This window comes from Sinohyriopsis cumingii, chromosome 10 (assembly GCF_028554795.1).
Source record: "Sinohyriopsis cumingii isolate HCF-2022 chromosome 10, ASM2855479v2, whole genome shotgun sequence".
NCBI classification, from domain to species: Eukaryota; Metazoa; Mollusca; class Bivalvia; order Unionida; family Unionidae; genus Sinohyriopsis; species Sinohyriopsis cumingii.
In genome coordinates, this window is record NC_142970.1 from 75,531,486 (window position 1) to 75,553,844 (window position 22,359).

Here is a 22,359-nt window from a genome sequence, read left to right on the forward strand (position 1 = left end):
ATTTTTTTTTTAATGCATGCAAGTAAAACATCAGCTACTGCTATACGAAACTGAAATACAAATATACATATTATCTCATTGTTGCCCATAAACTCATTCACTTGTTGAATTCTATCCAGCCTGTAATTAGAAATATGTCTGAACTTGTCAGAAAATGTTGAAAACATACAAGCAAATATAGAGAAAACCAAGTTTAACTATATCGAATATGGTATTTACACATAAAGACGTATGCAAGCACCCGTATGATTCTAATAAATAAAATAACATTCACCTTGTCGAAATATCCTCTTTATTGATAGAAATCGACGTCAAATTTCTCGTGCTCTCCATCTGCCCCCGTGCTGTACCGGCATACATTTCAAATCTGTCAGATGTATTTGGTATGCCGCTTAAGTCCATTTCACCATCGTAGCCATCTGCCTGTAAACAGTATTAATATTTAAAAATTAAAATAGTACACATAAGAACGCTTACTAGAATGGAACGTCGTGTAGCCCAAGAAAAACAACGAAATATTTGATACAAGAAAAATTATTTTTACTAATCTTCCAGCATTTGTGATAGGGAGAATGTAGGCAGCGATCCACGTTTTGTTCGCATTTTGTATTTAATCATAGCTTAACCCGTTATCTCATAGAGCTTAGTGACAAAGTGCAGCACGCTATAAATAGAACACCTGTTACCTAGCCGACCACATACGCATAGCCATGCCTGTGAATTGTTAAGCAATGTAGTGGTGTTACGTTTAACAGCAGTTTTAACCATTTTACGTTTTAGGTGGACATCTATTATATGTGGAAAAATTTAAGAGTAAAGTCCGATTGTTATAGTCGTGTAATTATTTTTCACAGAAGAATATTTTATGTGCTTTAAAATTGAGAGAGAACTCGTTCACCGTCATGTCAGTGAGGTCGCGTGACCGACCGTAGCTGCTATTTCCCATACTCGAAATTTACACGTTTTTCGTCTGCGTCTACATCATTAAGTCATCTGAATTTGATAATCAATAAAACTAATTGCTGCTTACATAAATATCAGAGCCTTTACCAAAGTTATTGAATCTTTCGTGGTTGTGATTCTAATCGTAAAACTTTGTAAGTACTGAATGAAATCCTGCCTGTGAATTGTTAAGCAATGTAGTGGTGTTACGTGTAACAGCAATTTTAACTAATTTTACATTTTTGGTACACATATATTATATGTGGAAAAATTTAAGAGTAAAGTCCGATTGTTATAGCTGTGTAATTATTTTTCACGGAAGAATATTTTATTTGCTTTAAAATCGAGAGAGAACTAGTTCACCGTCATGTCAGTGAGGCCGCATGACTGACCGTAGCTGCCATTTCCCATACTCGAAATTTCCACGTTTTTCGTCTGCGTCTACATCACTAAGTCATCTGAATTTGATAATCAATAAAAACTAATTGCTGCTTACATAAATATCAGAGCCTTTACCTAAGTTATTGAATCTTTCGTGGTTGTGATTCTAATCAAGAAAACTTTGTAAGTACTGAATGAAATCCTGCCTGTGAACTGTTAAGCAATTTAGTGTATGTTACGTTTAATATCAATTTTAACCATTTTACATTTTTGGTACACATATATTACAGGGATCGCCTGGGCTTCGCCAATGTCGCAAATTGCAATTTTTTTCCTTATTGGCGACAAAAATATCCCATCAGGCAATGTTTTTGGCGACAGATTTTTGGGTTATTTAATCTGTACATACAATCATGGATTTGGACTGGATACATTAAAAGGGAGAATGAAAGGAAGCCACAAACTTGACTAAGCAATGCATTGGAATCAATCTGTTACACAAACGATCCTTTGTTCGTATTGACAACCCCATCTTTAGAGTGCATTGTTACATCATAATCTGCTTATGCTGACATCTGGGCTGAGTACTGTATGCTGTGATACAGTCAATCACGCTACCGAACTATACGTACAACTGACCGACTTCTGAAGACGCGAATAGAACAGATACAATTAACTGAATGGCTAATCCTTCTGTTGTTTTTTTTTTTTAAACATATACCACTAGTTTTGCTGAACCTTCATAGAAAACTGATAACCTTTGAAGTACCGACTACTGCGTATAAATACAAAGCAAATGGAAAAAATCTCAATCACAATTATATCTGTCGCCAGTGCAGCATTTTACTCATTGATCTTTTCCTTTTGCCATCAATCCGTGTTATGGCTGCAAAGACTTAAACTCCGCAAGAAGAAATAGCAAAAAAACCAGTTTTGCATAATTAATAATAATTATTTATTTCTCACAATACAGGAGTGAAAGAATCCCTAAATTGGTGTGAATTTATGCTTATATATACGGTCCAATATTGCCAGGTGTTGACTCATGTAAGTTTCATTCGTGGGAATGGAGATCTATTTTGCTTGTAGAGAAAATTTATACAGCATTCAGTGATCATTCTTGGGATTTAGGAAGCAATTCACTTCAAGCTTTGTAAAGCTAGCCATAAGGGTGGGGGGGCTGCTGAGAGACTACTGGTGTCACCTGTCAGCACTGTAGACTGTGAACGTGGATTCAGTAAGATGAACCTCATAAAAACTGACACCAGAAATAAACTCTGCATCTCATCTCTCGAGAATTTAATGAGAATCAGCATGTACAGATGTGAAAAATTAGACTTTGAAACTGCATTCAACAAGTGGGTAGCCCTAAAATCACGACGGATCTTCATATAACACTTTGTAACAATCTGTTAATGATTATTGTAATTAGAGTATTAACTAACCCATCTTTTGTAATTTTCATTGCCTGTTACATTAATAAACTAAATTAACACTTGAAAAAATGTACACTACTTGTTCTGGCGACACTTTTTGAAAATTGGCGACAAAATATTGAGGTTGTCAATTTTTTTGGCGACAGCTTTTTAAAAGCCAGGACCATCCCTGCATTATATGTGGAAAAATTTAAGAGTAAAGTCTGATTGTTATAGCTGTGTAATTATTTTTCACAGAAGAATATTTTTATGTGCTTCAAAATCTTGAGAGAACTCGTTCACCGTCATGTCAGTGAGGCTGCGTGACCAACTGTAGCTGCCATTTCTGATACTCGAAATTTACAAGGTTTTCGTGTGCGTCAATATCACTAAGTCATCTGAATTTGATAATTTATAAAATCTAATTGCTGCCTACATCAATATCAGAGACTTTACCTAATTAATTGAATCTTTCATGGTTGTTATTCTAATCGTAAAAACTTCAAACGTACTGAATGAAATCCGTGGCTGCCATTTTGGAGAGTGGAGATTACGACCCAGTTACTTTAAATAGCAGATATCGACCAGTGCATGAATAGCGACCACGTGATCTGACGTACTTGTCATTCGCAGAAATTAATGTAGTATGTAATGGGGGGGGGGGGGGTTTCCTCGAAGGTGGCACTACGAAAACTAGCTCAAAATGGCTGGTGTTTACAGCAGGCGTCAAAAGGCGCTTCCATGCGAATCTTGTAGAGGAGCCAAAAGGCGCTTCCATGCAAATGGAGTAGAGGCGTCCAGACGTTTGTATGAGGTAAACGGTTAAGTACATCGAATGCGAATGGGAACCAGCTACTGTAGCATGTCTTTATTCTTAAAATATTTTGTTTGTAATGAAATCTTACCTCAGGTTTAGAACTGCACAGGTCACACACAAACTGAAAAGATATCTTTTTACGTCTAAGGAGACCATACTTGTAGCTTGATAAACCTGTAAATAGAAACCATTTCTTAGTATCATTTAGTTAACAGCAACAGTGAACGGCAGTTCATTTGTTTTCTTTATGGCACCAGACAGATACACCCCTGCTTATAAAAAAAAAATAAAGTTGTTTTATATGTATATGTTTTCATTTAAAAACGTGTAATAAATAACCTTGTCATATTGAAACTCTGCATGTGAATATGAATGTGTTATTAAGACGTTTGTCTTGTGATAAAATTATCCTGCAATGTGGGTGGGTGTATTCTAGTGTGTATATTATTTACATAATTTATTTCACTGTTTGATTAGCATATACATAATTACATTGCAAATAGACCCAGTTAATATAAGAAAATTATGATACCCGACTAAGTTTCCATTTGCCCATTCATTTTTCTTATCATCAGTATTTATGAATCCACCTTAATTGCTTCATGGAATGTACAAAACATTGTAGTTATCATGAGTGTGTGATTTTAATTTTTAACGTGGCTTTAACAATTTTTCAGTCATATCGCTACGATGTCTGCATTGTGGCAGTTTATAGTGATGTCTAGCACTGGGGCATGATGCTGCAGACATGTAGCATGATGTCCCACCCAGTCACATTATCCTGACACCAGGCCGACCAGTCCTAACACTAACCTCTGAACGCCAAGCGAGGCAGCTGTTAGTTCCATTTTTTAAGTCTATGTATGACTTGGCCGGGGATCGAACCCACGACCTCCATAGCTGTCAACCTTCCAGGCTCACAATTAGTGAAAATAGGGATAAAAAGTCGTGAATTTGGACAAGAATTCGTGAAAAATACCATGACAATAACTCCATCCACTCTGACCGTAAATACTACATTATATCAAATTCGCAATATAAAACTAAAACACTACATAAATGCAGAAATATTTATTTATCAAGACATGATACTGTGGCAAACTTGAACTTCCTCAACTGCTTGATCGTAAATTTGTTTTCTAAACAGTTCAGACTTCTTGCCGGCTGGTTGATCTTGGTGACTAAAATTACTGACAAATTTTCTGCAGCTGAAGAGGCCCTAAAGTCTTATTCTTCCTCACAAGAGAAAATACACTTTCGCTTGCACTGTTGCTGTGAGGAATGCACAGGAGCTGAAGCACTTTTGGTCCTTCCACAGGAAAATTTGGAATCGATTTTCGAGTCCGGCAACATTTGTCAGAACAAATGTTTAGCATGGTCTCCAGCTGATAAAGGTAGATTGTGTTCGACAAGAAAACTCACAAATAATGCTTCAGCGTTGGTAGCCTGCATTTCTTCCGCCAATTGTTTAAAATATTCCGGAGCTGAAATCTGCGAATTCTTAGTTTTCCCAACTTCTACGTGTTTTCTGCAACCGACGTGCTTCCTCACATCGTCTCTGCGATGGCACACTGAGTGCAAAAAGCATGATGAATATCAATGTTTAATGTCAGAATGCACAGCCAATTTTTTATATATTCCAAATTAAACTTCACATTTTGAGTAATAGAGTTCTTTTCTCTAAGTGGTGAAGACGTTTTCAAAATCGTACATGCGATGCTGAACCGTAACTCAAATCAGTGTTGGTGACGCATGCGCGGAGCAAAATTCCGGTTAGACCCCAGTTTCTCTCAAAAGCATTTGTAAAACTACTCTTATAAATACAGATTAAAATAGGCTAAAATGCTTGCTACCGGGCCAACTGTACTAATTGGCTGTAGATCTACTAATATCGCGACAAGAGTACCGGACCGTTTCGGCAACTGCGAATATCACGACTAGCGCTTAACGGGAAATCGGTTATTTTATTAAAGATTTAAAATAATTGAGGATTGGAGAATTCGTGAATTTTTGGCTTGTGGCGTGAATCCGTGAATCGCTGAAAAAGTCGTGAAATTCACACCAAATTCGTGAGGGTTGGCAGCTATGGACCTCCCACATCCGAGGCAGACGCAATAATCACTAGGCCACCGGAGCGGTTTGTAGTTATCATGATGATGTAATAACCTTGTGCAGTTGGAGTATCACATGCATTATTGGATCCCACACTGATGTGTGTATGTGTACTTGAGAATAAGGTTTAGTATACAAAAACTTACTCTCAGCATGTACCGTCCACCCTCTCCCATTCCTTGTTTTACTGATTTGTTTTTCTTTACAGATTCTACGTTTCTGCAACAAGAGAAAACCACCCAAAGAGAGAGACATAAATAGTTAAACTAAGAAGCAGCTGAAATTGGACACACAGGATATAGCACAAGCACTGCTTGATTTGGCTTGTAGCCCAGGGATGCCTCTTGCAGATGTGGACTCTCCAAGACAACTGGATACCATCCCACATATGACGAGCTCTCATGATAATGACAGCACATGTGACAGTGTCGTTGTGAGTGAAATGCCATGCACACATGATGTTAGATGCCAGACAATGATATTCAAGGATATGCTTGATGGTAGTTTAAGAATAATGAACAAGTTGTTACAAAATGAGAACATGCTGCTGAAATCGGAGCTTCATTTGCTCTAACAAAGTGCATCAAATTGAAAAATAGAAATACCCGAAAAAATACAGCTGCATATTTGCCATACCCACTTGGACATATCAGAAGTTGAAGATGATGATTAGAAATGTAAATTTTATACAGGCTTGTCATGGGTCCAGTTTATGACATTGTGGAACTTTATAAGCCATGCTAACATTTGAAATATTGGTACAGCAAAAGCAGCAAATCGAAAGTCAGTTCTGGTGTAAATTGTTGCCTGTCACCCAAAAATGCCTTACTAATAACATTGATGCATTTTAAACTTGGACTTGTTAAACAGGACCCACCCAATAGATTTGGTGTTAGCAAGGCTACTGTGTCAAATATTATAACAACATGGATCCAGTTTTTGTACACCCAGTTTTTACCTTTGAAGGATTTCATGTTTGCAGAGAGATGCAGTGTGAAGGAAAAAATGTCCAGATCCTTTAAAAAATGCAAGAATATAAGATGTATAATTGATTGCACAGAATTTTTTGTTCAGCGATCAAGCAGTTTTCAGAGACAAGGAAACCTCTATTCCAGCTATAAAGCCCATTCAACTTACAAAGTACTCATAGCTGTTGCACCCATTGGTGCAATAATGTAAGTAAGAAGTGTTTTTGAAGGGTCCATTTCTGACTAGGAAATTGTACTTAAATCTGGATTCTTAAAATATTTGAACCCTGGAGATGTTGTGATGGCAGATAGGGGCTTTAATGTCAAGAATATTTTTAATGAGATTCAAGTTGAACTTATCATTCCTCCCTTTCTAAGGGACAGGAAGTTTTTCACTGCACAAGAGGAGGCACTAACCAAAGATGTGGCTAAACATCGAATTCATGTGGAACGGGCAATCAAAAGAGTGAAAAGCTTTCATTTATTACACAAGACCATGCCACTGAGTCTGGAATCAATAATAACTCAAATTGTTTATGTCATTTGTTGTCTTGTAAATTTCCAGGAACCTCTTGTTAAATGATTATCTGCCAATGACCTTCTAATAATTTACAGGCAGCCATGAGTGAGAAATGAAAAATCTTTGTTGAAGGTAATTTTTGTACAATTTAATTTTATTGGCATATAAATCACAACAGAAAATACAATGTCAGGTTCTAAAATACACTTGTCAATTATAAAGAGCATACAACATTTTGGAAGATGCAGCTTTTATAAAAACACACAATAATGATACTTTGATTGAAAACAAAAATGTATTCTTAATCACATTTCAGCCTGTTACAGGCACACACTACATGTCAATGTAAATATTATCTTGTACCTCATTAAACATTTTCTCACAAATACATATTTTAAATTTGTATTAGTCTTGTACAATATTAAATTGATTGATACATTATCTTTCACTTGCTGTCAAGATTCTTCCAAATGAAATTTATCATTCGATACTGATTTGTTTATCACCAACTCTTTGGCATCAGCCTTCATGGAATTCTCATTTCAAAGAATTCTGGACATAACCATTTGTAATCGAATGAAAAAATCTGGGTCAAATTGTACTCTTATTTTTTCAAAATGTATATCAGACCATACCACAAAGTCACACCATTTAAATCCCATTATACCAAGTTGTGTCTGAATTTGAAAGTAATATGTGTGATTTTTTTCTTAACTCAATATGTCCATTGGATCTTCACAGACAGAAGCCACTTTGCTGCTTCTTGGTTAATTGTTCATCAAACTTCTAATATCGTTTCCCTGAAGAATCTGTGGACATTTTATTTCAAGCAGGCCATTTTTTTCTTCTTCTCCAGGATCTAAAACTAATCCATCAGGACTACAAGCAAGTTCTGGGTACTTGGAATTGACCCATAATCCTGTTTTCACTGCAGAAAATCCTTCAGTTTCCATTCTAGATTTAGTTAAATAATCTGTGAATGCATTTTTTTCATTCTCTATTCCATCAAACATTGCACGAGACCTTAAAGCCTTCTCCCACAAAATTTTATTTAAAATGGAACACGCAGACTCTGGGTTGCTTGCTGCTGACACAGTCTTACTCGCTGAGGCTGTGACCCTAACGCACCTCTCCAAATACCATTCGGCATTTCCCTGCTCCTTTATAATTTCCTGTGGGTAAGGGCTGCTTGATAACAAAATGTTTTGGAAAAGAGCATTCCTTTTTTCACACTGAAGTTCTTTTGATTCCGCATCTAGTTCATAATCTGCATTTTGCCTATAAAGGATGGACTGCCATATATTTTCTGATGATGACGAAGTTGCTTTCAATAGCATTTAACAAATCTGTGACAGCTTTCAGAGGAGTACGCTGACTGTATGCTGGTGTTGGATCATACTGTATGACATCACTGACTTTTCGTTTCTTGATATTTTCATAATTCACATCTGACACACTTTGGGTCCTTATATCTTTTATGTCCCTTGTTCCATTCACAATATTTTGATGTACATGTTTGAGCATCAGTTCCATTCTTTTCAATATAGTCCAGCATTGCAAAAAGAAGTGCACAAACATGGCTACACCTGCCCATTGAAGATGCAATGCATGTACAGGAGGCATCTCCAACAAACCCACCGTCTTTAGAAATTTGTACCATTGTATCGTACATAGTACTCATTACATAAGAAGCCATGACTTTTGCTTTTAAATAATATGTAACATTCTTCTCGCAGTCTTTCATTGACTGTACATGGCCACTTTTTAAAATAGTTTCTTCCTCTAATTAAAAGGTTTAGCTGTATGTAAGTCCTGCACATCATCATTATTCTCATTCTCTTCAGTATTTTGGGTTTGTCCTGTAAACTGCACTTATTCTATAATGTGATGGTGCACATGTCCTGCATTAAAATGCTTAGGAAGAGCAACTGAAGGAAAAATATTCCATCCTGTGATGGGGGAACAGAAGCTTTAGGTCTGTCTTGGTGCTGTACCTCAGTTTCTTGAAGTTTCTTCAGTTTGAGATCATACTATTTACCACCATCAACAGATATAGAAATGGACTATTTCCTGCTTCTATGCATTGTCTGACCCTGCAAAGATAGACGAATAATAATAATAATAATAATAATAATAATAATAACACCTATAATAATAATAACTGAGTAGAACAAACGAACCAATTAAAATTTAATTTTCACCATATCATTATATAGGCACGATGCTCGATCTATTGGAAGAATGGAATGCACGCAGTATACTCACTGAATTTTACTTACCTTTGGCTTTTGATCAAATCGCTTAGATTTCCACTGATGCGGAGATCTCTACACTGTAACCATCGTTTCAGATGCACCACTGAGTGATTTTCTATCAAAGCATAAGGTAATTTTCCACCAGGAACATCATCTTCTGTCAGTGAAACGTAATGGTACTGAGCCACCATATTGTAATGTTTGTCCGAAGCGGGAGCTACATTCTATTTTTAGATATGAGGTAGTGATTCGTTACATCACAAGAGGTCCACGTCCTTCGCTCAAACAATAGAAAGGGTAGTTGAGACAAACACACAAGCTTTTGGAGGGATTTACAGAGAATCTGTAAGTATCAACCTTCTTTTTATGATATCTAGGTAACTACACTTTTGTATAACCTGTATTCATAATTGGTTGAAATAATACGTTATATTCATTGTATTCAGCAAGCAATAGTGGAACTACGCAAAATCTTGACAAGCAAGTTGTTCACCGCCATTTTTTCCTGACCTAGTGGCAGGAAAATCAGATGGAAAAACGCGTATGTGGGTGATGGGGAGAGGGTGCAGAACTGTTCGAAGGTCTAAGTTTAGTTCAAACTTTGCACAAATCCGTATGCTTCTGATCGCCTTAGCAATTACGTAAATATTGACGATATTGACTCGAAGAAGCATTGATTATGCCATTTATGGTTAATACATTTGTTTAAATGCCATATTTGTTCATCGGCGGAACGATTTACCCAAATACAGCAGTAGCTCTCTTCCTGTAGCTCTCGTCCTCTTAAAGCTTAGTGTAGTAGCGATGAAGAGTTAATATATCTGTGGGTCGAGGATCAATCGAAACATATGTTACCTTTTCCATGATGTTTTTCAGGCAAAAATGACCATTTTTCTTGAAAATGTTTTTAATTTGTTGTCCATGGTTATGACGAATACCCGGTTTAAAGTGGTTTAAAGAGTCCCATGACCCACTGTCGTCAGGAACGTCATTGCGTTTTCCCCCATAACTCTGTCGATGCCTCACTTCAATGTGAATATTACTTTTGTGTCCCAAAGGTACTCTTTCTGTTGGTGCATCTTCACTTAGAAGCATTTCAGATAGTTCGTAATTTTCCAAGAACCTGTTCCCTTGATTTTCCTGAACTTTTTACCACAAAGGTCTATAGAGACTGCATTAAAGAGGCAGTCTCCACTACCACTTGTTGCTGGGGTGTTTCCAGTTATGTTGTCAATGTAATTGTCCATCACCTCAGCTGCGACTGGATCAATGTCTGGCAAATAAGACGTTGGCTCTTCTGGAATTCGTAATTTCACTTTGAACATTAGCTGTAGTTGAAAAGCCTCCCTTAGTTTCTCTATGTTCTTTGATGCAGCCACCTAAGAGAAAAGAAAACCGCATTAAAATAGTCGATAAATACTGGAATTAATGAAGATTTTGAGTTTGTTTACACATTGGTAATATGCGAATTAGGTCAATAACGTGCATAGACAGGTAAAGCTGGCACAGTTTAAAATGACAACAGTATCTTTGTTTTCTTTAAATACCTATTTGTACCGAACATTGTAATGAATTATGTTAAATATTCAATAAAGCAGTTTGTCAGAACAGTGGAATATCATTGTTATTTTGTAAAGTTTTTTACGTCATTTAAAACATCTGCTGAAAGTTTGTTGTGAGTGTTTATTTTATATGTACATATGGTAAGTACTAGAAAAACTAAATGCATAAAGGCGGTGCAGAGACGTTATATACTTACATTACTGGAAAATATTTACAGTTGATGCAAAATTAAGACTTAGAAATGTTTGATTTGTCTTTATGTTGATCATTATACACCGCTCCCTTGATAACTCGCGCCCTGATAACTTGGCAATCCTGCTTATAACGCGGTGTCTGTCTTGGCTCCCGATTTTTTCCAGAGAAAATGTATTTAAAATATCTTTAAAATATGCTGAACATGAAAAAATTACGATAAGAATTGATAAATTAAACCTTGATACATTGCTCGTTTTATCATCGAAAATGGTGATTAATGCCCATAAAAATATAATCCATATTTTGAAATTTGCAAATTCTAAAGAAGAATTAATTTCAGAGATCTCGAAAACGCTTAATTACGCGTATTTGGATGCCAATTTCTGATCTGGGACGCAGAAAATCACTGAGGTGGGAGTTCTCCGTATGGATGTAATAGGTGCGCGGGAAAATTCAAAGATTTGCCGGTCCTGTTTCAGCCACCTGCTTTGTGGGAAAATGTGTTGATCATTTAACTGTGCTGATATTTACAATGACAGAATTCAGTGACTGAAAGACTCTTTGATGTACTGTTGACATTTTATAAGAGGACATTAAAAAAAAAAAAGAACATGATGCAACAGCTAGGCGGCTAGTTCAAAGGCTTTGACTAGCGGCCAAGTGAGAAAATGTACTGATATTTAGTGATTGACTTCAGAGGCAGAAGGACCCAGTTTTAAAATCCTAGCGAGACCTCTGTTTAAAGATATCATATATTATGTAAGTTTTTATGATAAATAGTTGTCAGTATACTGTAAATAAACAGACTGGTGAAATAGCAATCAATGAAAACTTCTGGTAAATGCTAACAGGTGGCAACAGAGAATGAAATAAACACCAATTAAACGTCTTCCTGTGTGAAAGTCACGTTCTAATCCTTTAATTCCGTTTCAGTGTAAACATTATAATTACAACATATTCTGTTCATTGAAAACATGAAAAGAGTCAATTGACCGTCACATCGAAACCTGTTGAGTACTTCTGTGAGAACCTAATTACATTTTCATGCCGGCTTTGTTTTGATCAACAACTTGTGGAAGTGTTTGTTGCATTAAAAAGAAAATCGATTACAAGAGACCTCGGGTGTTGGATTAAAGGTCTTGGAGCTGCCTTTGACGTAAAGCAAAACAGTAACAGAGACAACGTCGATGATAGTGACTTCGAATGTTTCAGTGAAACTGATGTCATTAATGCCGAGGCTGTTTGGGAGAAATTCGTACAGACTCATGGTCCTGAGATGGGCGTTTCTCTTGATGATATGGAGGAGTGGATTTATGCTGACAATGATTGCCCCACAGCCGAATACATGTCAGATGAAACTATAATTATTTCTATAGCGAACAAATTTGCAGCAGAAGATGATTCTAACTGGAGTAACACAAGTGTTGAAAGTGATGCAGACGCAGATGTTGCACCCCCCACTCCTCTGCACAGGAAGCAATCAGATATTTTGATATTGCCATAAGGTGGCGGGAGACCCAAAATGTTGACTACGTAAAGCTTGTGCAGTTGAGAAATCTGAGGGATTTTGCTCGGCGGCAGAGAAACCAAAGAGTAACACACACACAAAAAAATAACTGATTTTTTCAAAAAGTGAATTGATATTTGTCAAGCATGGCACAAACGGCAAGTATTAACTTGGTCTAATTTACGTTGTTTTAAATTTGTAGACCAATTAAATATGTCTGTACTGATTAACCCTTTACCTCATACAAGCGTCTTTGAACGCCTCTACTCCATTCGCATGGAAGCACCTTTTGATGCCTTTACAAGATTCGCTGGGAAGCACCGTTTGAAACCTGCTGTAAACATCAGCCATTTTGAATTAGTTTTCATAGCGCCACCTTCGGGGAAAACCCACCTATTAGATACTATATTCATTTCTGCAAATTACAATTATGTCAGATCACTTGGTCGCTATTCATGCACTGGTCGATATCTGCTATTTAAAGTAACTGGGTCTTAATCTCCACTCTCCAAAATGGCAGCCGCGGATTTCATTCAGTACGTACGATGTTTTCACGATTAGAATAACAACCACGAAAGATTCAATAAATTAGGTAAAGTCTCTAATATTGATGTAGGCAGCAATTAGTTTCTATAAATTATCAAATTCAGATGACTTAGTGATGTAGACGTACACGAAAACCTTGTAAATTCCAAGTATCGGAAATGGCAGCTATGGTTGGTCACGCGGCCTCACTGACATGACGGTGAATGAATTCTCTCTCGATTTTGAAGCACATAAAAAAATTATTCTGTGAAAAATAATTGCTCAGCTATAACAATCGGACTTTACTCTTAAATTTTTCCACATATAATATATGTGTACCAAAAATGTAAAATGGTTAAAATTGCTGTTAAACGTAACATACACTACATTGCTTAACAGTTCACAGGCAGGATTTCATTCAGTACTTACAAAGTTTTCACGATTAGAATCACAAACTCTGATATTTATGTAAGCAGCAATTAGTTTTTATTGATTATCAAATTCAGATAACTTAATGATGTAAACGCAGACGAAAAACATTTAAATTTCGAGTATGGGAAATGGCAGCTACGGTCGGTGACGCGGCCTCACTGACATTACGGTGAATGAGTTCTCTCTCGATTTTAAAGCACATAAAATATTCTTCTGTGAGAATTAATTACACAGCTATAACAATTGGACTTTACTCTTAAATTTTTCCACATATAATAGCTGTCTACCTAAAACGTAAAATGGTTAAAACTGCTGTTAAACCTAACACCACTACATTGCTTAGCAAATCACAGGCATGCCTATGGGTATGCGTTCTGCTAGGTAACAGGTGTTCTATTTATAGCGTGCTGCACTTTGTCACTATGCTCTATGAGGTAAAGGGTTAACCATTGTTTTGTTTTTTTTTTTCATTTTACTTCTATCACATTCAAAAATATTTATCTATCTATCGTTCTGTCAACACTGTTTCTCGAAAAGAGTCGATCTTTTGTATATAAAAAAAACGTCTAATTTGGATCAAACAATAAAACTAGAATGTATCCAATTCAGCATAAAAATTAGTGACGTAGTACACAATGTGTGAAGTGGTACACATGTTAAGTGAACGGAAACCACGTGGAATAATGTTTTTGATGATCACCTCAATATGCTGTAATTTATCCTGAAATGTTGTCCTATGAGGAAATAATAAAGTACACCGTTATGAAGAGATATTTATTAACATTTAATCTCGGAACGAGTATAGAGTGAGTATTCAACAGTATAATCTGCCTACCCCCCCTCCCCTTATTTCTCCGTTATGTCGTCAATCACTTTATTGGTTTTGGGCTTATTTTATAGGTCCCTCGATAACTCGCGCCTCACTTATAGTGCGGTCGATGTTTCTGGACCCCGATGTGTGCGAGTTATCGAGGGAGTGGTGTAGTTCTTTTCTTTACTTATTTAAATATTTGCAAATAGGGAAGTAACTTCTCTCTCTTTTTTTAGTATTGACCATGAAATGTTCTCGTGTAACAATCTAAACATATTTAATTAAATGTTGAGAAAATTAATAGGACATGCAAAGATATCGAATTTGTATCAATAAAAACTGTTTACTGTTGATACAACATTTAAGGTATAGGGCAGTGAAGTGCTACTGTAATAAGATTGACATCTGTTATCGTGTGTGATAATCACAAGTAGCCAAGCACATACGTGCTACCTCAGTTAGCACTGTGGTGCTACAAAGACAGTTCAGATGATTTTCAAAAACAAGTATGTAAAATTTAAGTTATCCCATGCTGTTTGTTTGGCAAAATTATCTTGCGAGAAAGGCTAACCAATACACTTGTTGAAAAGCCATGATGTTGACTCAATAAGTTTTGGGACGGGGCAGCCATTTGTGGACTGATTTATATATAAATTTTTCTTATGTCGTGTGTTTAGGCTCGAATAAACAGTAACACAAGAAAGAGTGAAAACAACAAGCTTTGAAAAAAAACACAATCATTTATTTCCCAGGAAAAATTCTGTAAAAATGAAAAAATATGAATTTACAGTTTTATAGAATCAAATCCAAAATAATCCAGGAATAAAATTTTAATAGTCCTAATAACAAAATCTTCTTCTGATTTCACGTTCGAATCCCGACAAAGAATCCAAGATGGAAGACGATGACATATGGTGAAATCTATAGTGTTGAATTCTACAGTTTCATGTAGAAACAAGAATTATCACTCTGGTTTCTGATAGCTGAATAAATTTTTATATAAAACTGTCTTTGTTCCACAGTATTACATAAGCACATGTATTTTTCCAGGAAAATAAAAGAATTCATCCTTTTGAAACCAAGTAATTTGAAATAACTCCAAACAGCACAACATACAACTTCTAGTGTAAGAAAAAGCCCAGCTGCAACTGAGAATAATTCTCTAAAACATAGGTTATGACGTCTTCTAAACATAAACAAGGGGTCACATGATCATCTTCTCAAAGCTTAAAGAAACCATGTACCTGCTAAAGGTCACATACACCCAGTGTGACCCTGACAAAAACCAATCATTTTACTCTAAGAAATAAAAAAATTAAAAAATTTGTTTACACAAAATCCCATTATGACCTCGACAACAACCAGTCATTTTAAAATAAAGATAGAACTTGTTTACGTGATTGACAAAAATTTTGAAACAAGGTAAGGATTGTTGTTGTTGTTGTTGTGGGGTTTAATGCCATTTTTCAGCACACGATAGGCTATGCATGGCGGCCATTATTAATGGTGGAGGAAGAACCTGGGAAAACCTCAGGAAGAATCACCGACCCATGAGAAGCTACTGGCAAGCTTTCTCACATACCCACATTAGCCGAATCCTAGACTCGAACCCACGCAGAGGTGAGATGGCAGTGATCCGTAACGGAGAGCGCTTTAGACCACTCGGCCACTTGGGGCCCCAGGTAAGGATTGAGATCGACACCTGGTGTTTATAAACTAACAGTCAAGGTTAAACTATTTTCTGGAAAAAGTATCGTCTCTAGTGAATAAATTTACATTACAATATCATGTAATGAAAAATAATTAAAAAAAATTAAAACTGACAAACAATTAAATTGAAATAAATATATATTAAATCAGATATAATTAAATCAAATATACATAACAGTTGTATATGTATCATATTTAGATGCAAAGAAAATTAACCTAAATCTATTGTGTCTTTTTTATCTCTTTTCTTGTTAGTTCTATTTGTAAATGTTAAATTTGTTAATGAATGGAGCAGAGGTGTCCAAAGGCACTTGCCTCATGCAAGTGCCTTTGGACACCTCTACTCCATTCATTAACAAATTTTTAATTTTTTATTTCTTAGAGTAAAATGATTGGTTTTTGTCAGGGTACAGAAGTGCCTTTTGACGTCACTACTCCATTTGCATGGAAGCACCTTTTGATGTCTGCTGTAAACATCAGCCATTTTAAGCCGGTTTTCACAGCGCCACCTTCGGGGAAAACCCCTATTAAATACTACATTCATTTCTGCGAATGACAATTACGTCAGATCACGTGGTCACTGTTTATGCCTTGGTCGATAGCTGCTATTTAAAGTAACTGGTTCGTAATCTCCATCTCCAAAATGGAGGTCGCAGGTTTTATTCAGTACTTACGAAGTTTTCACAATTAGAATCACAACTATGAAAGCTTCAGTGACTTAGGTAAAGGCTCTGATATTGATGTAGGCAGCAATTAGTTGTTATAAATTATCAAATTCAGATGACATAGTGATGTTGATGCAGACAAAAAACTAGTAAATTTCAAGTATGAGAAATGGCAGCTACAGTTGGTCGTGCGGTCTCACTGACTTGACTATGAACGAGTTCTCTCAAGATTTTAAAGCACATAAAAAATTCTTCAGTGAAAAATAATTTCACAGCTATAACAATTGGACTTTACTCTTAAATTTTTCAACACATAATAGATGTGTACCAAAAATGTAAAATGGTTAAAATTGCTGTTAAACGTAACATACACTACATTGCTTAAAGGCCACCTGCCACCTATATTGTACAAACTTGTAATATTATTATAGTTATAAACAAAATGCATTGGCTATGTAAGCACACCATAAAAATGTTTAATTAGACTTAAAATTCCGCTTTATAAAATGAAAAAATGATTCGGCAATCTCCGTAAACAATCGGTAGTTTCCGCGTGCCAAAACCGGATATGATGTACATTTATCCCTTCTATTCAACCTAGCCGTTCAAGTGCTTAATTTCCCCACGTAAATGTCTGTGATATAGCGTACGATCATGCTTTTGTACTGCAAATATGGTGCACTGTGTTGTATACGGATGTAACCAAAATAGTGATGATGGGGAAAAGGCATTCTTTCTTTTTCCAAAAAACCATGTTTACCAGAAAAAAGTGTATTTAATCTGTGGGATCGAATAGGGTAGGGATGGGAAAGTTGTATCATTTATGCCGGATTATAGTGAATTTGGCCCGAAGACAATTCGGTCCATCTCGAAATACAATTTGGCCAAACTTAACAATAGTTTGTACGTTCATTTTCTTCAACAAAAGAGTAGATTCAATGTAAGATAGGTTTGGGGGGGGGACTAAATTTAAACAAACTATTTTGATATGCTTTGAAAGAAAATATTCATACTTCGTAACGTACATATTTATGAGAGAAAACACAAACTGACACATCTTGCTTGGTCTAATTAAAATATTTATATACATTTTTTATGCTAACAAATATATGCATCTGCACAATGACGTTCTCAGTTTAAGCCTTCCTGTCAAATTGTCAATAATCATTTATAAAACAAAAGTACGTAACAGATAATCTTCTACATAATGCGTATAGATTTTGCAAAGGGTATTGTACAAGAGATATTATAACAAATATACTTAAGTTTAGACTTCACATTGTAACACAGCTGCATACAATACATACTAGATTATACATGAGAGAGAGAGAGAGAGAGAAGGGGGGAAGAATAATGTTGAGTATTTTGTCAGTATTTAGTTGCTGCAATATGAAGCTCTTACCAGTTAATTTTATTGTTTTTATGTTTCAAGGTGTCTTAGTGTTTGCACGAGTAAATTGAAAGCTTGTCATTACTTGTCAATATTGTCAATCATATTTCCCCCTTTATTCCGTACAAATTAGAAAGGAAACAATTTTGTGTTTAATTTGTGGCCCCCCCCCCCCCCCATACACACTCACGGTACAAAATAAATTGATAAACATACACTTGTTTGAAAATAAAATGAAATAAATTAATATTGCATTGTTATCATATATTCCTTCTGTTTTTACTATGCGAAAATTAATTTTTAAAAATATATGTCCACAAACTCCGTATTTGTAGCGGGTGCCGGCTTGCGTATGCATCCTTAGTGTAGTGTATATCGCTTATGTCAAAAAAACAAAATCGCAAATGAGACGAAAGTATCACCCGATTGCTTGAAGGCACCTGCCATTTACGCATGACAAGTTACTTATTGCAAACTGACCCAGATTGTATTCTATCCAGGTTAACTATAAGTTGGTATCTCGCAAACAAACAAAAAAAATCATTATTTTAAAATACATTCAATGTGAGTGCAAATGATAAAGTATTATTAAAGCAAGTTATTACTGTGTATAATATTTGCCCTGCAAAACATGAATTATGATTACATATGGCAAACAAATAGAAACCCGGGTGATAAACACAGCTGGCATGGAGCAATAAACTCATTGTTTGAACTTACCGACAGGATATCAAATACATAGGTTATTTTATTACAATGCAAACCATCCCCGGAAATTTCACTTTGGTATCTTTTAGCGTGCCAAATTTTTCTTCTGAAGTTGGCTGACAAAAGGAAGTCAAATTTGGTTCCTTTGGATTCTTTAAGTGTGCCGATTTCTTTCATCTTTTTTTATATATAAAGTCTGCCAACACAGGGAAGCCAGGATTGATTCTTTTTACCTGTATTAACAGGAATTTTCGACATAAATTGAAACATGGAACAGTTTTGAAAGCGACACAATGTAGTGTGTATTGCATGCATACCAATAGAAGGCTGAATAGTAAATTAGTTTTCATTAGTTTCATCTAAAATATTCCCTATCCGTAGTTTATAGTGTTTTATTTTTCATCAACAAGAAACATGTACTTCGTCTTGTAGGGATAAATGTACGTCATTTCCGGTTGCGTTCTCTGTAGGTGGGAAATCGTAACTAAGGGGAAGTAACAGCGTTGTATACTTATATTTCGAGTAATTAAATTATTATTTCTTCTTTACCCTTGATAATTTTTTATTTATTTTTGTGCAAGTATAACTATTTTCAATCATGTAATGCAAATCTGATATAAATAGGAAAATGTTGGAGGATGGCCGGTGACCTTTAACAGTTCACAAGCAGGCCTATGCATATGGAGTCGAATAGGTAACAGGTGCTCTATTTATAACGAGCTGCTCTTTGTAACTATGCTCTATGAGCTAAAGGGTCAGAAAAGAATTAGAGATTTTAATCTTTTTTTTCTTCACTTTCATTATATGTAAATATTAAGAGTTTTGCTATTCTGTATCAATTTATTCATTTGTCATCTCTTTATACTTACACATCTTAAATTGTGGATTCGTGTATTAATAGCTAAATAATATGTATTGGGAAATCAAAAGTACTCTCATGCATGTAAAACCAATAGGTATTAAATTGAAAATTGTGAGACTTAAAAAGCAGGGTCCACGTATCTAGTCCCAGATTGACAAATGTGTAGCAAATTCTTAACAAGCTATAATAAAGAAATAGTCCAGTACAATACTATCCAATAACCATTTTGAATTTTTGTTGCGTGTCTTTGTATGTGTTTACTTTTATGACCGATATTGCTCTAATTGAGCGTATCTTTTTTTCAGATTTAGAATCAATTTACTGCATTATTATTGAGATAAATAATGCAACAAATAACGATGAGCAGATTTCAATTTTTTTGACGAGATACTTTTTAAATATTAACACTAATTTAATACAACCGTGAGTGGAAATAAACATTGAAAAAAATGGGCAATATGACATTGTGGTAATACAATAATTTTAAAACAGTATGCTCACAGAAAGTGCTATACAATATACACATGTGAATGAACTTACGCCCCATCTGATGTAAAGACTGTAAATTACATCATGTTATAAACTTCACCTGGTGCAGTTGATTTGCAATTTCGTGTGATCAGGTTGTATCATAATTATATCACACATTTATGTTGTTTTAAAGAAATCTAAATATTAGACAAATTATTTAAGTTCATGCATAGGCAGTATTTTTTCTTAGATAAAATGGTCATTGAATGGTCATAGAATCGGTTGATGCTGCATGATGATCACACACATAATTGGAGGGTCTATGACAAAAATGCTTTGAGAAAAGAAAGTAGTCTTTGCATGTGCTAACCTAAATAATTTAATTATTACTAATTTAAAGTAAATGCTGATGCTTACATTCTGCAGACGATGCATGGTCATCAGGTAGTCGAACTCATTACCATCCAATGTACAACACAAAATGCACGTGTCCCAGATCACTGTTTCCCCACATTTTCAATTCATTGTCCGAGATTTTTTGTCATTTATTATGATACCAGTTCTTACACAAAGAACATTTAGCACAGTCATTTGAACCATTTGATTTGCATCCACTACATGGAAACCTGGCTCAAAGTATTTTTATACTGAAATTAGCCATGATTCACTTAAAAATCACCAATACAGAATACAGAAAACAAGAAATGTGCAGTATTTGAGCTTTGTTTCAAAATGAGAGATGGGATGATGAAACTTTAAGATTATATACCTTGCATTTGATTGCTTGCAATTAACAGTATTGTTTTGTTCAGAATATCTAGTAGTTTATTAATTATAAAAACTACAAAACTTGAAAGTCATCTTTCCCAAAAAAACATGCTGGCAATTGTCAGTACTCAATATGCAGTAAAAAAACAATTGAAGCTGATTTTGCTGGTGAACAAATATTGAGCTTGTTGCTTGATCACCTTTTTTGGCATTTTCTTTCTTTGATTTCTTTTTTGTAATTGTTGACAAGAAGCACTTGCGTTTCCTGATCCTGTTTGGCAATTTCTTTCATTTCATTTTATGTGATTGCCAACAATATACCTGTTATTGTTCACATTTTTTAATATTTATAATTAATTCCTGGCTTCGACTGCCAAAGGGCAGAGTTATCTTTCTGCTATTCAACTCATACCAACATTATTCAATAACAGTAGGTAAAAGAAAACATTAAGACTTCTAATTTGCATGTATGTAATAGTGCAGTTTTTTAATTTTGCATTTTGTTCATTATATCACATAATTGTTTTATTAGTTTCTTATCAGTTAAAAGTCGTTACTGATCCTCATCATGTGAAATTTAGTTTGGTTTAATAGAAATTTAGTTGAACATGTGGCTCTGATTTGGTATATAAAACTAACAGGGAAAAGAGACAGTAATAACAGACTAAATTTTAAAAATCAGTTGGAAAAGATCAAACACCAAGTTATAGATTCGTTAGCTATGTCAACATTTGTGCTGAATTGGAATTTTCCATAGCTTTCTTCTATATGCATATGCATGCATCCAAGGATTAAAGCCAAAGGTAACGATTTTTGCATATATATATATATATATATATATATATATATATATATATATATATATATATATATATATATATGTCTGTTGAAGAAATAAAGTGAAACTGGTCAGACACACACACATACACATTATATATATATATATATATATATATATATATATATATATATATATATATATATATATATATATATATATATATATATATATATATATTATGAGCTATAGAATCCGATCATGTTATAGACCGAACCGTGTTATAAGCAGCCAGGTCAGTTAGCTGAAGAAAATGGTCTCCCCAAAAATTTGTGTGTGTGTGTGTGTGTGTGTAGGTAATAAATGCGGGCTGTAAAATAGGTGGTTTATTGCCACAGTTACCATCTTAAATCGATGCATGTTAAATGAGAAATACACCTGTAGTGAAAACAGAAGGTATATATAATATTTTACTTTATTTAGAGAACCATGAATTGATACATACACGTGTATGCTATTTATATATACATGTCTAATGTATAGCATGAATAGAGTATCAACACC

At 35.0% G+C, this 22,359-nt stretch overlaps 2 long non-coding RNA genes and 1 pseudogene across 3 annotated transcripts in view; 2 read left to right on the forward strand and 1 right to left on the reverse strand.

The window, feature by feature from the left end:
* Positions 1 to 274: 274 nt before the first annotated feature.
* Positions 275 to 9,601, reverse strand: LOC149790406 (uncharacterized). Its single transcript, XR_016423835.1, has 3 exons — positions 9,435 to 9,601; positions 3,644 to 3,729; positions 275 to 423 (listed from the first exon to the last, which is right to left on the reverse strand). It is a non-coding gene; the product is annotated as an uncharacterized LOC149790406 (long non-coding RNA).
* LOC149790407 (uncharacterized) lies at positions 5,046 to 7,545 on the forward strand (annotated as a pseudogene). The gene is made up of 2 exons (XR_016423834.1): positions 5,046 to 5,792; positions 5,876 to 7,545. The product of XR_016423834.1 is annotated as an uncharacterized LOC149790407 (transcript).
* A 70-nt stretch (positions 9,602 to 9,671) lies between the features above and the next one.
* Positions 9,672 to 22,359, forward strand: part of LOC149790408 (uncharacterized) — a 37,006-nt gene continuing 24,318 nt past the window's right edge. The window contains exon 1 of the long non-coding RNA XR_016423836.1: positions 9,672 to 9,755. This is a non-coding gene — a long non-coding RNA (uncharacterized LOC149790408). The remainder of the gene's footprint in view (positions 9,756 to 22,359) is intronic.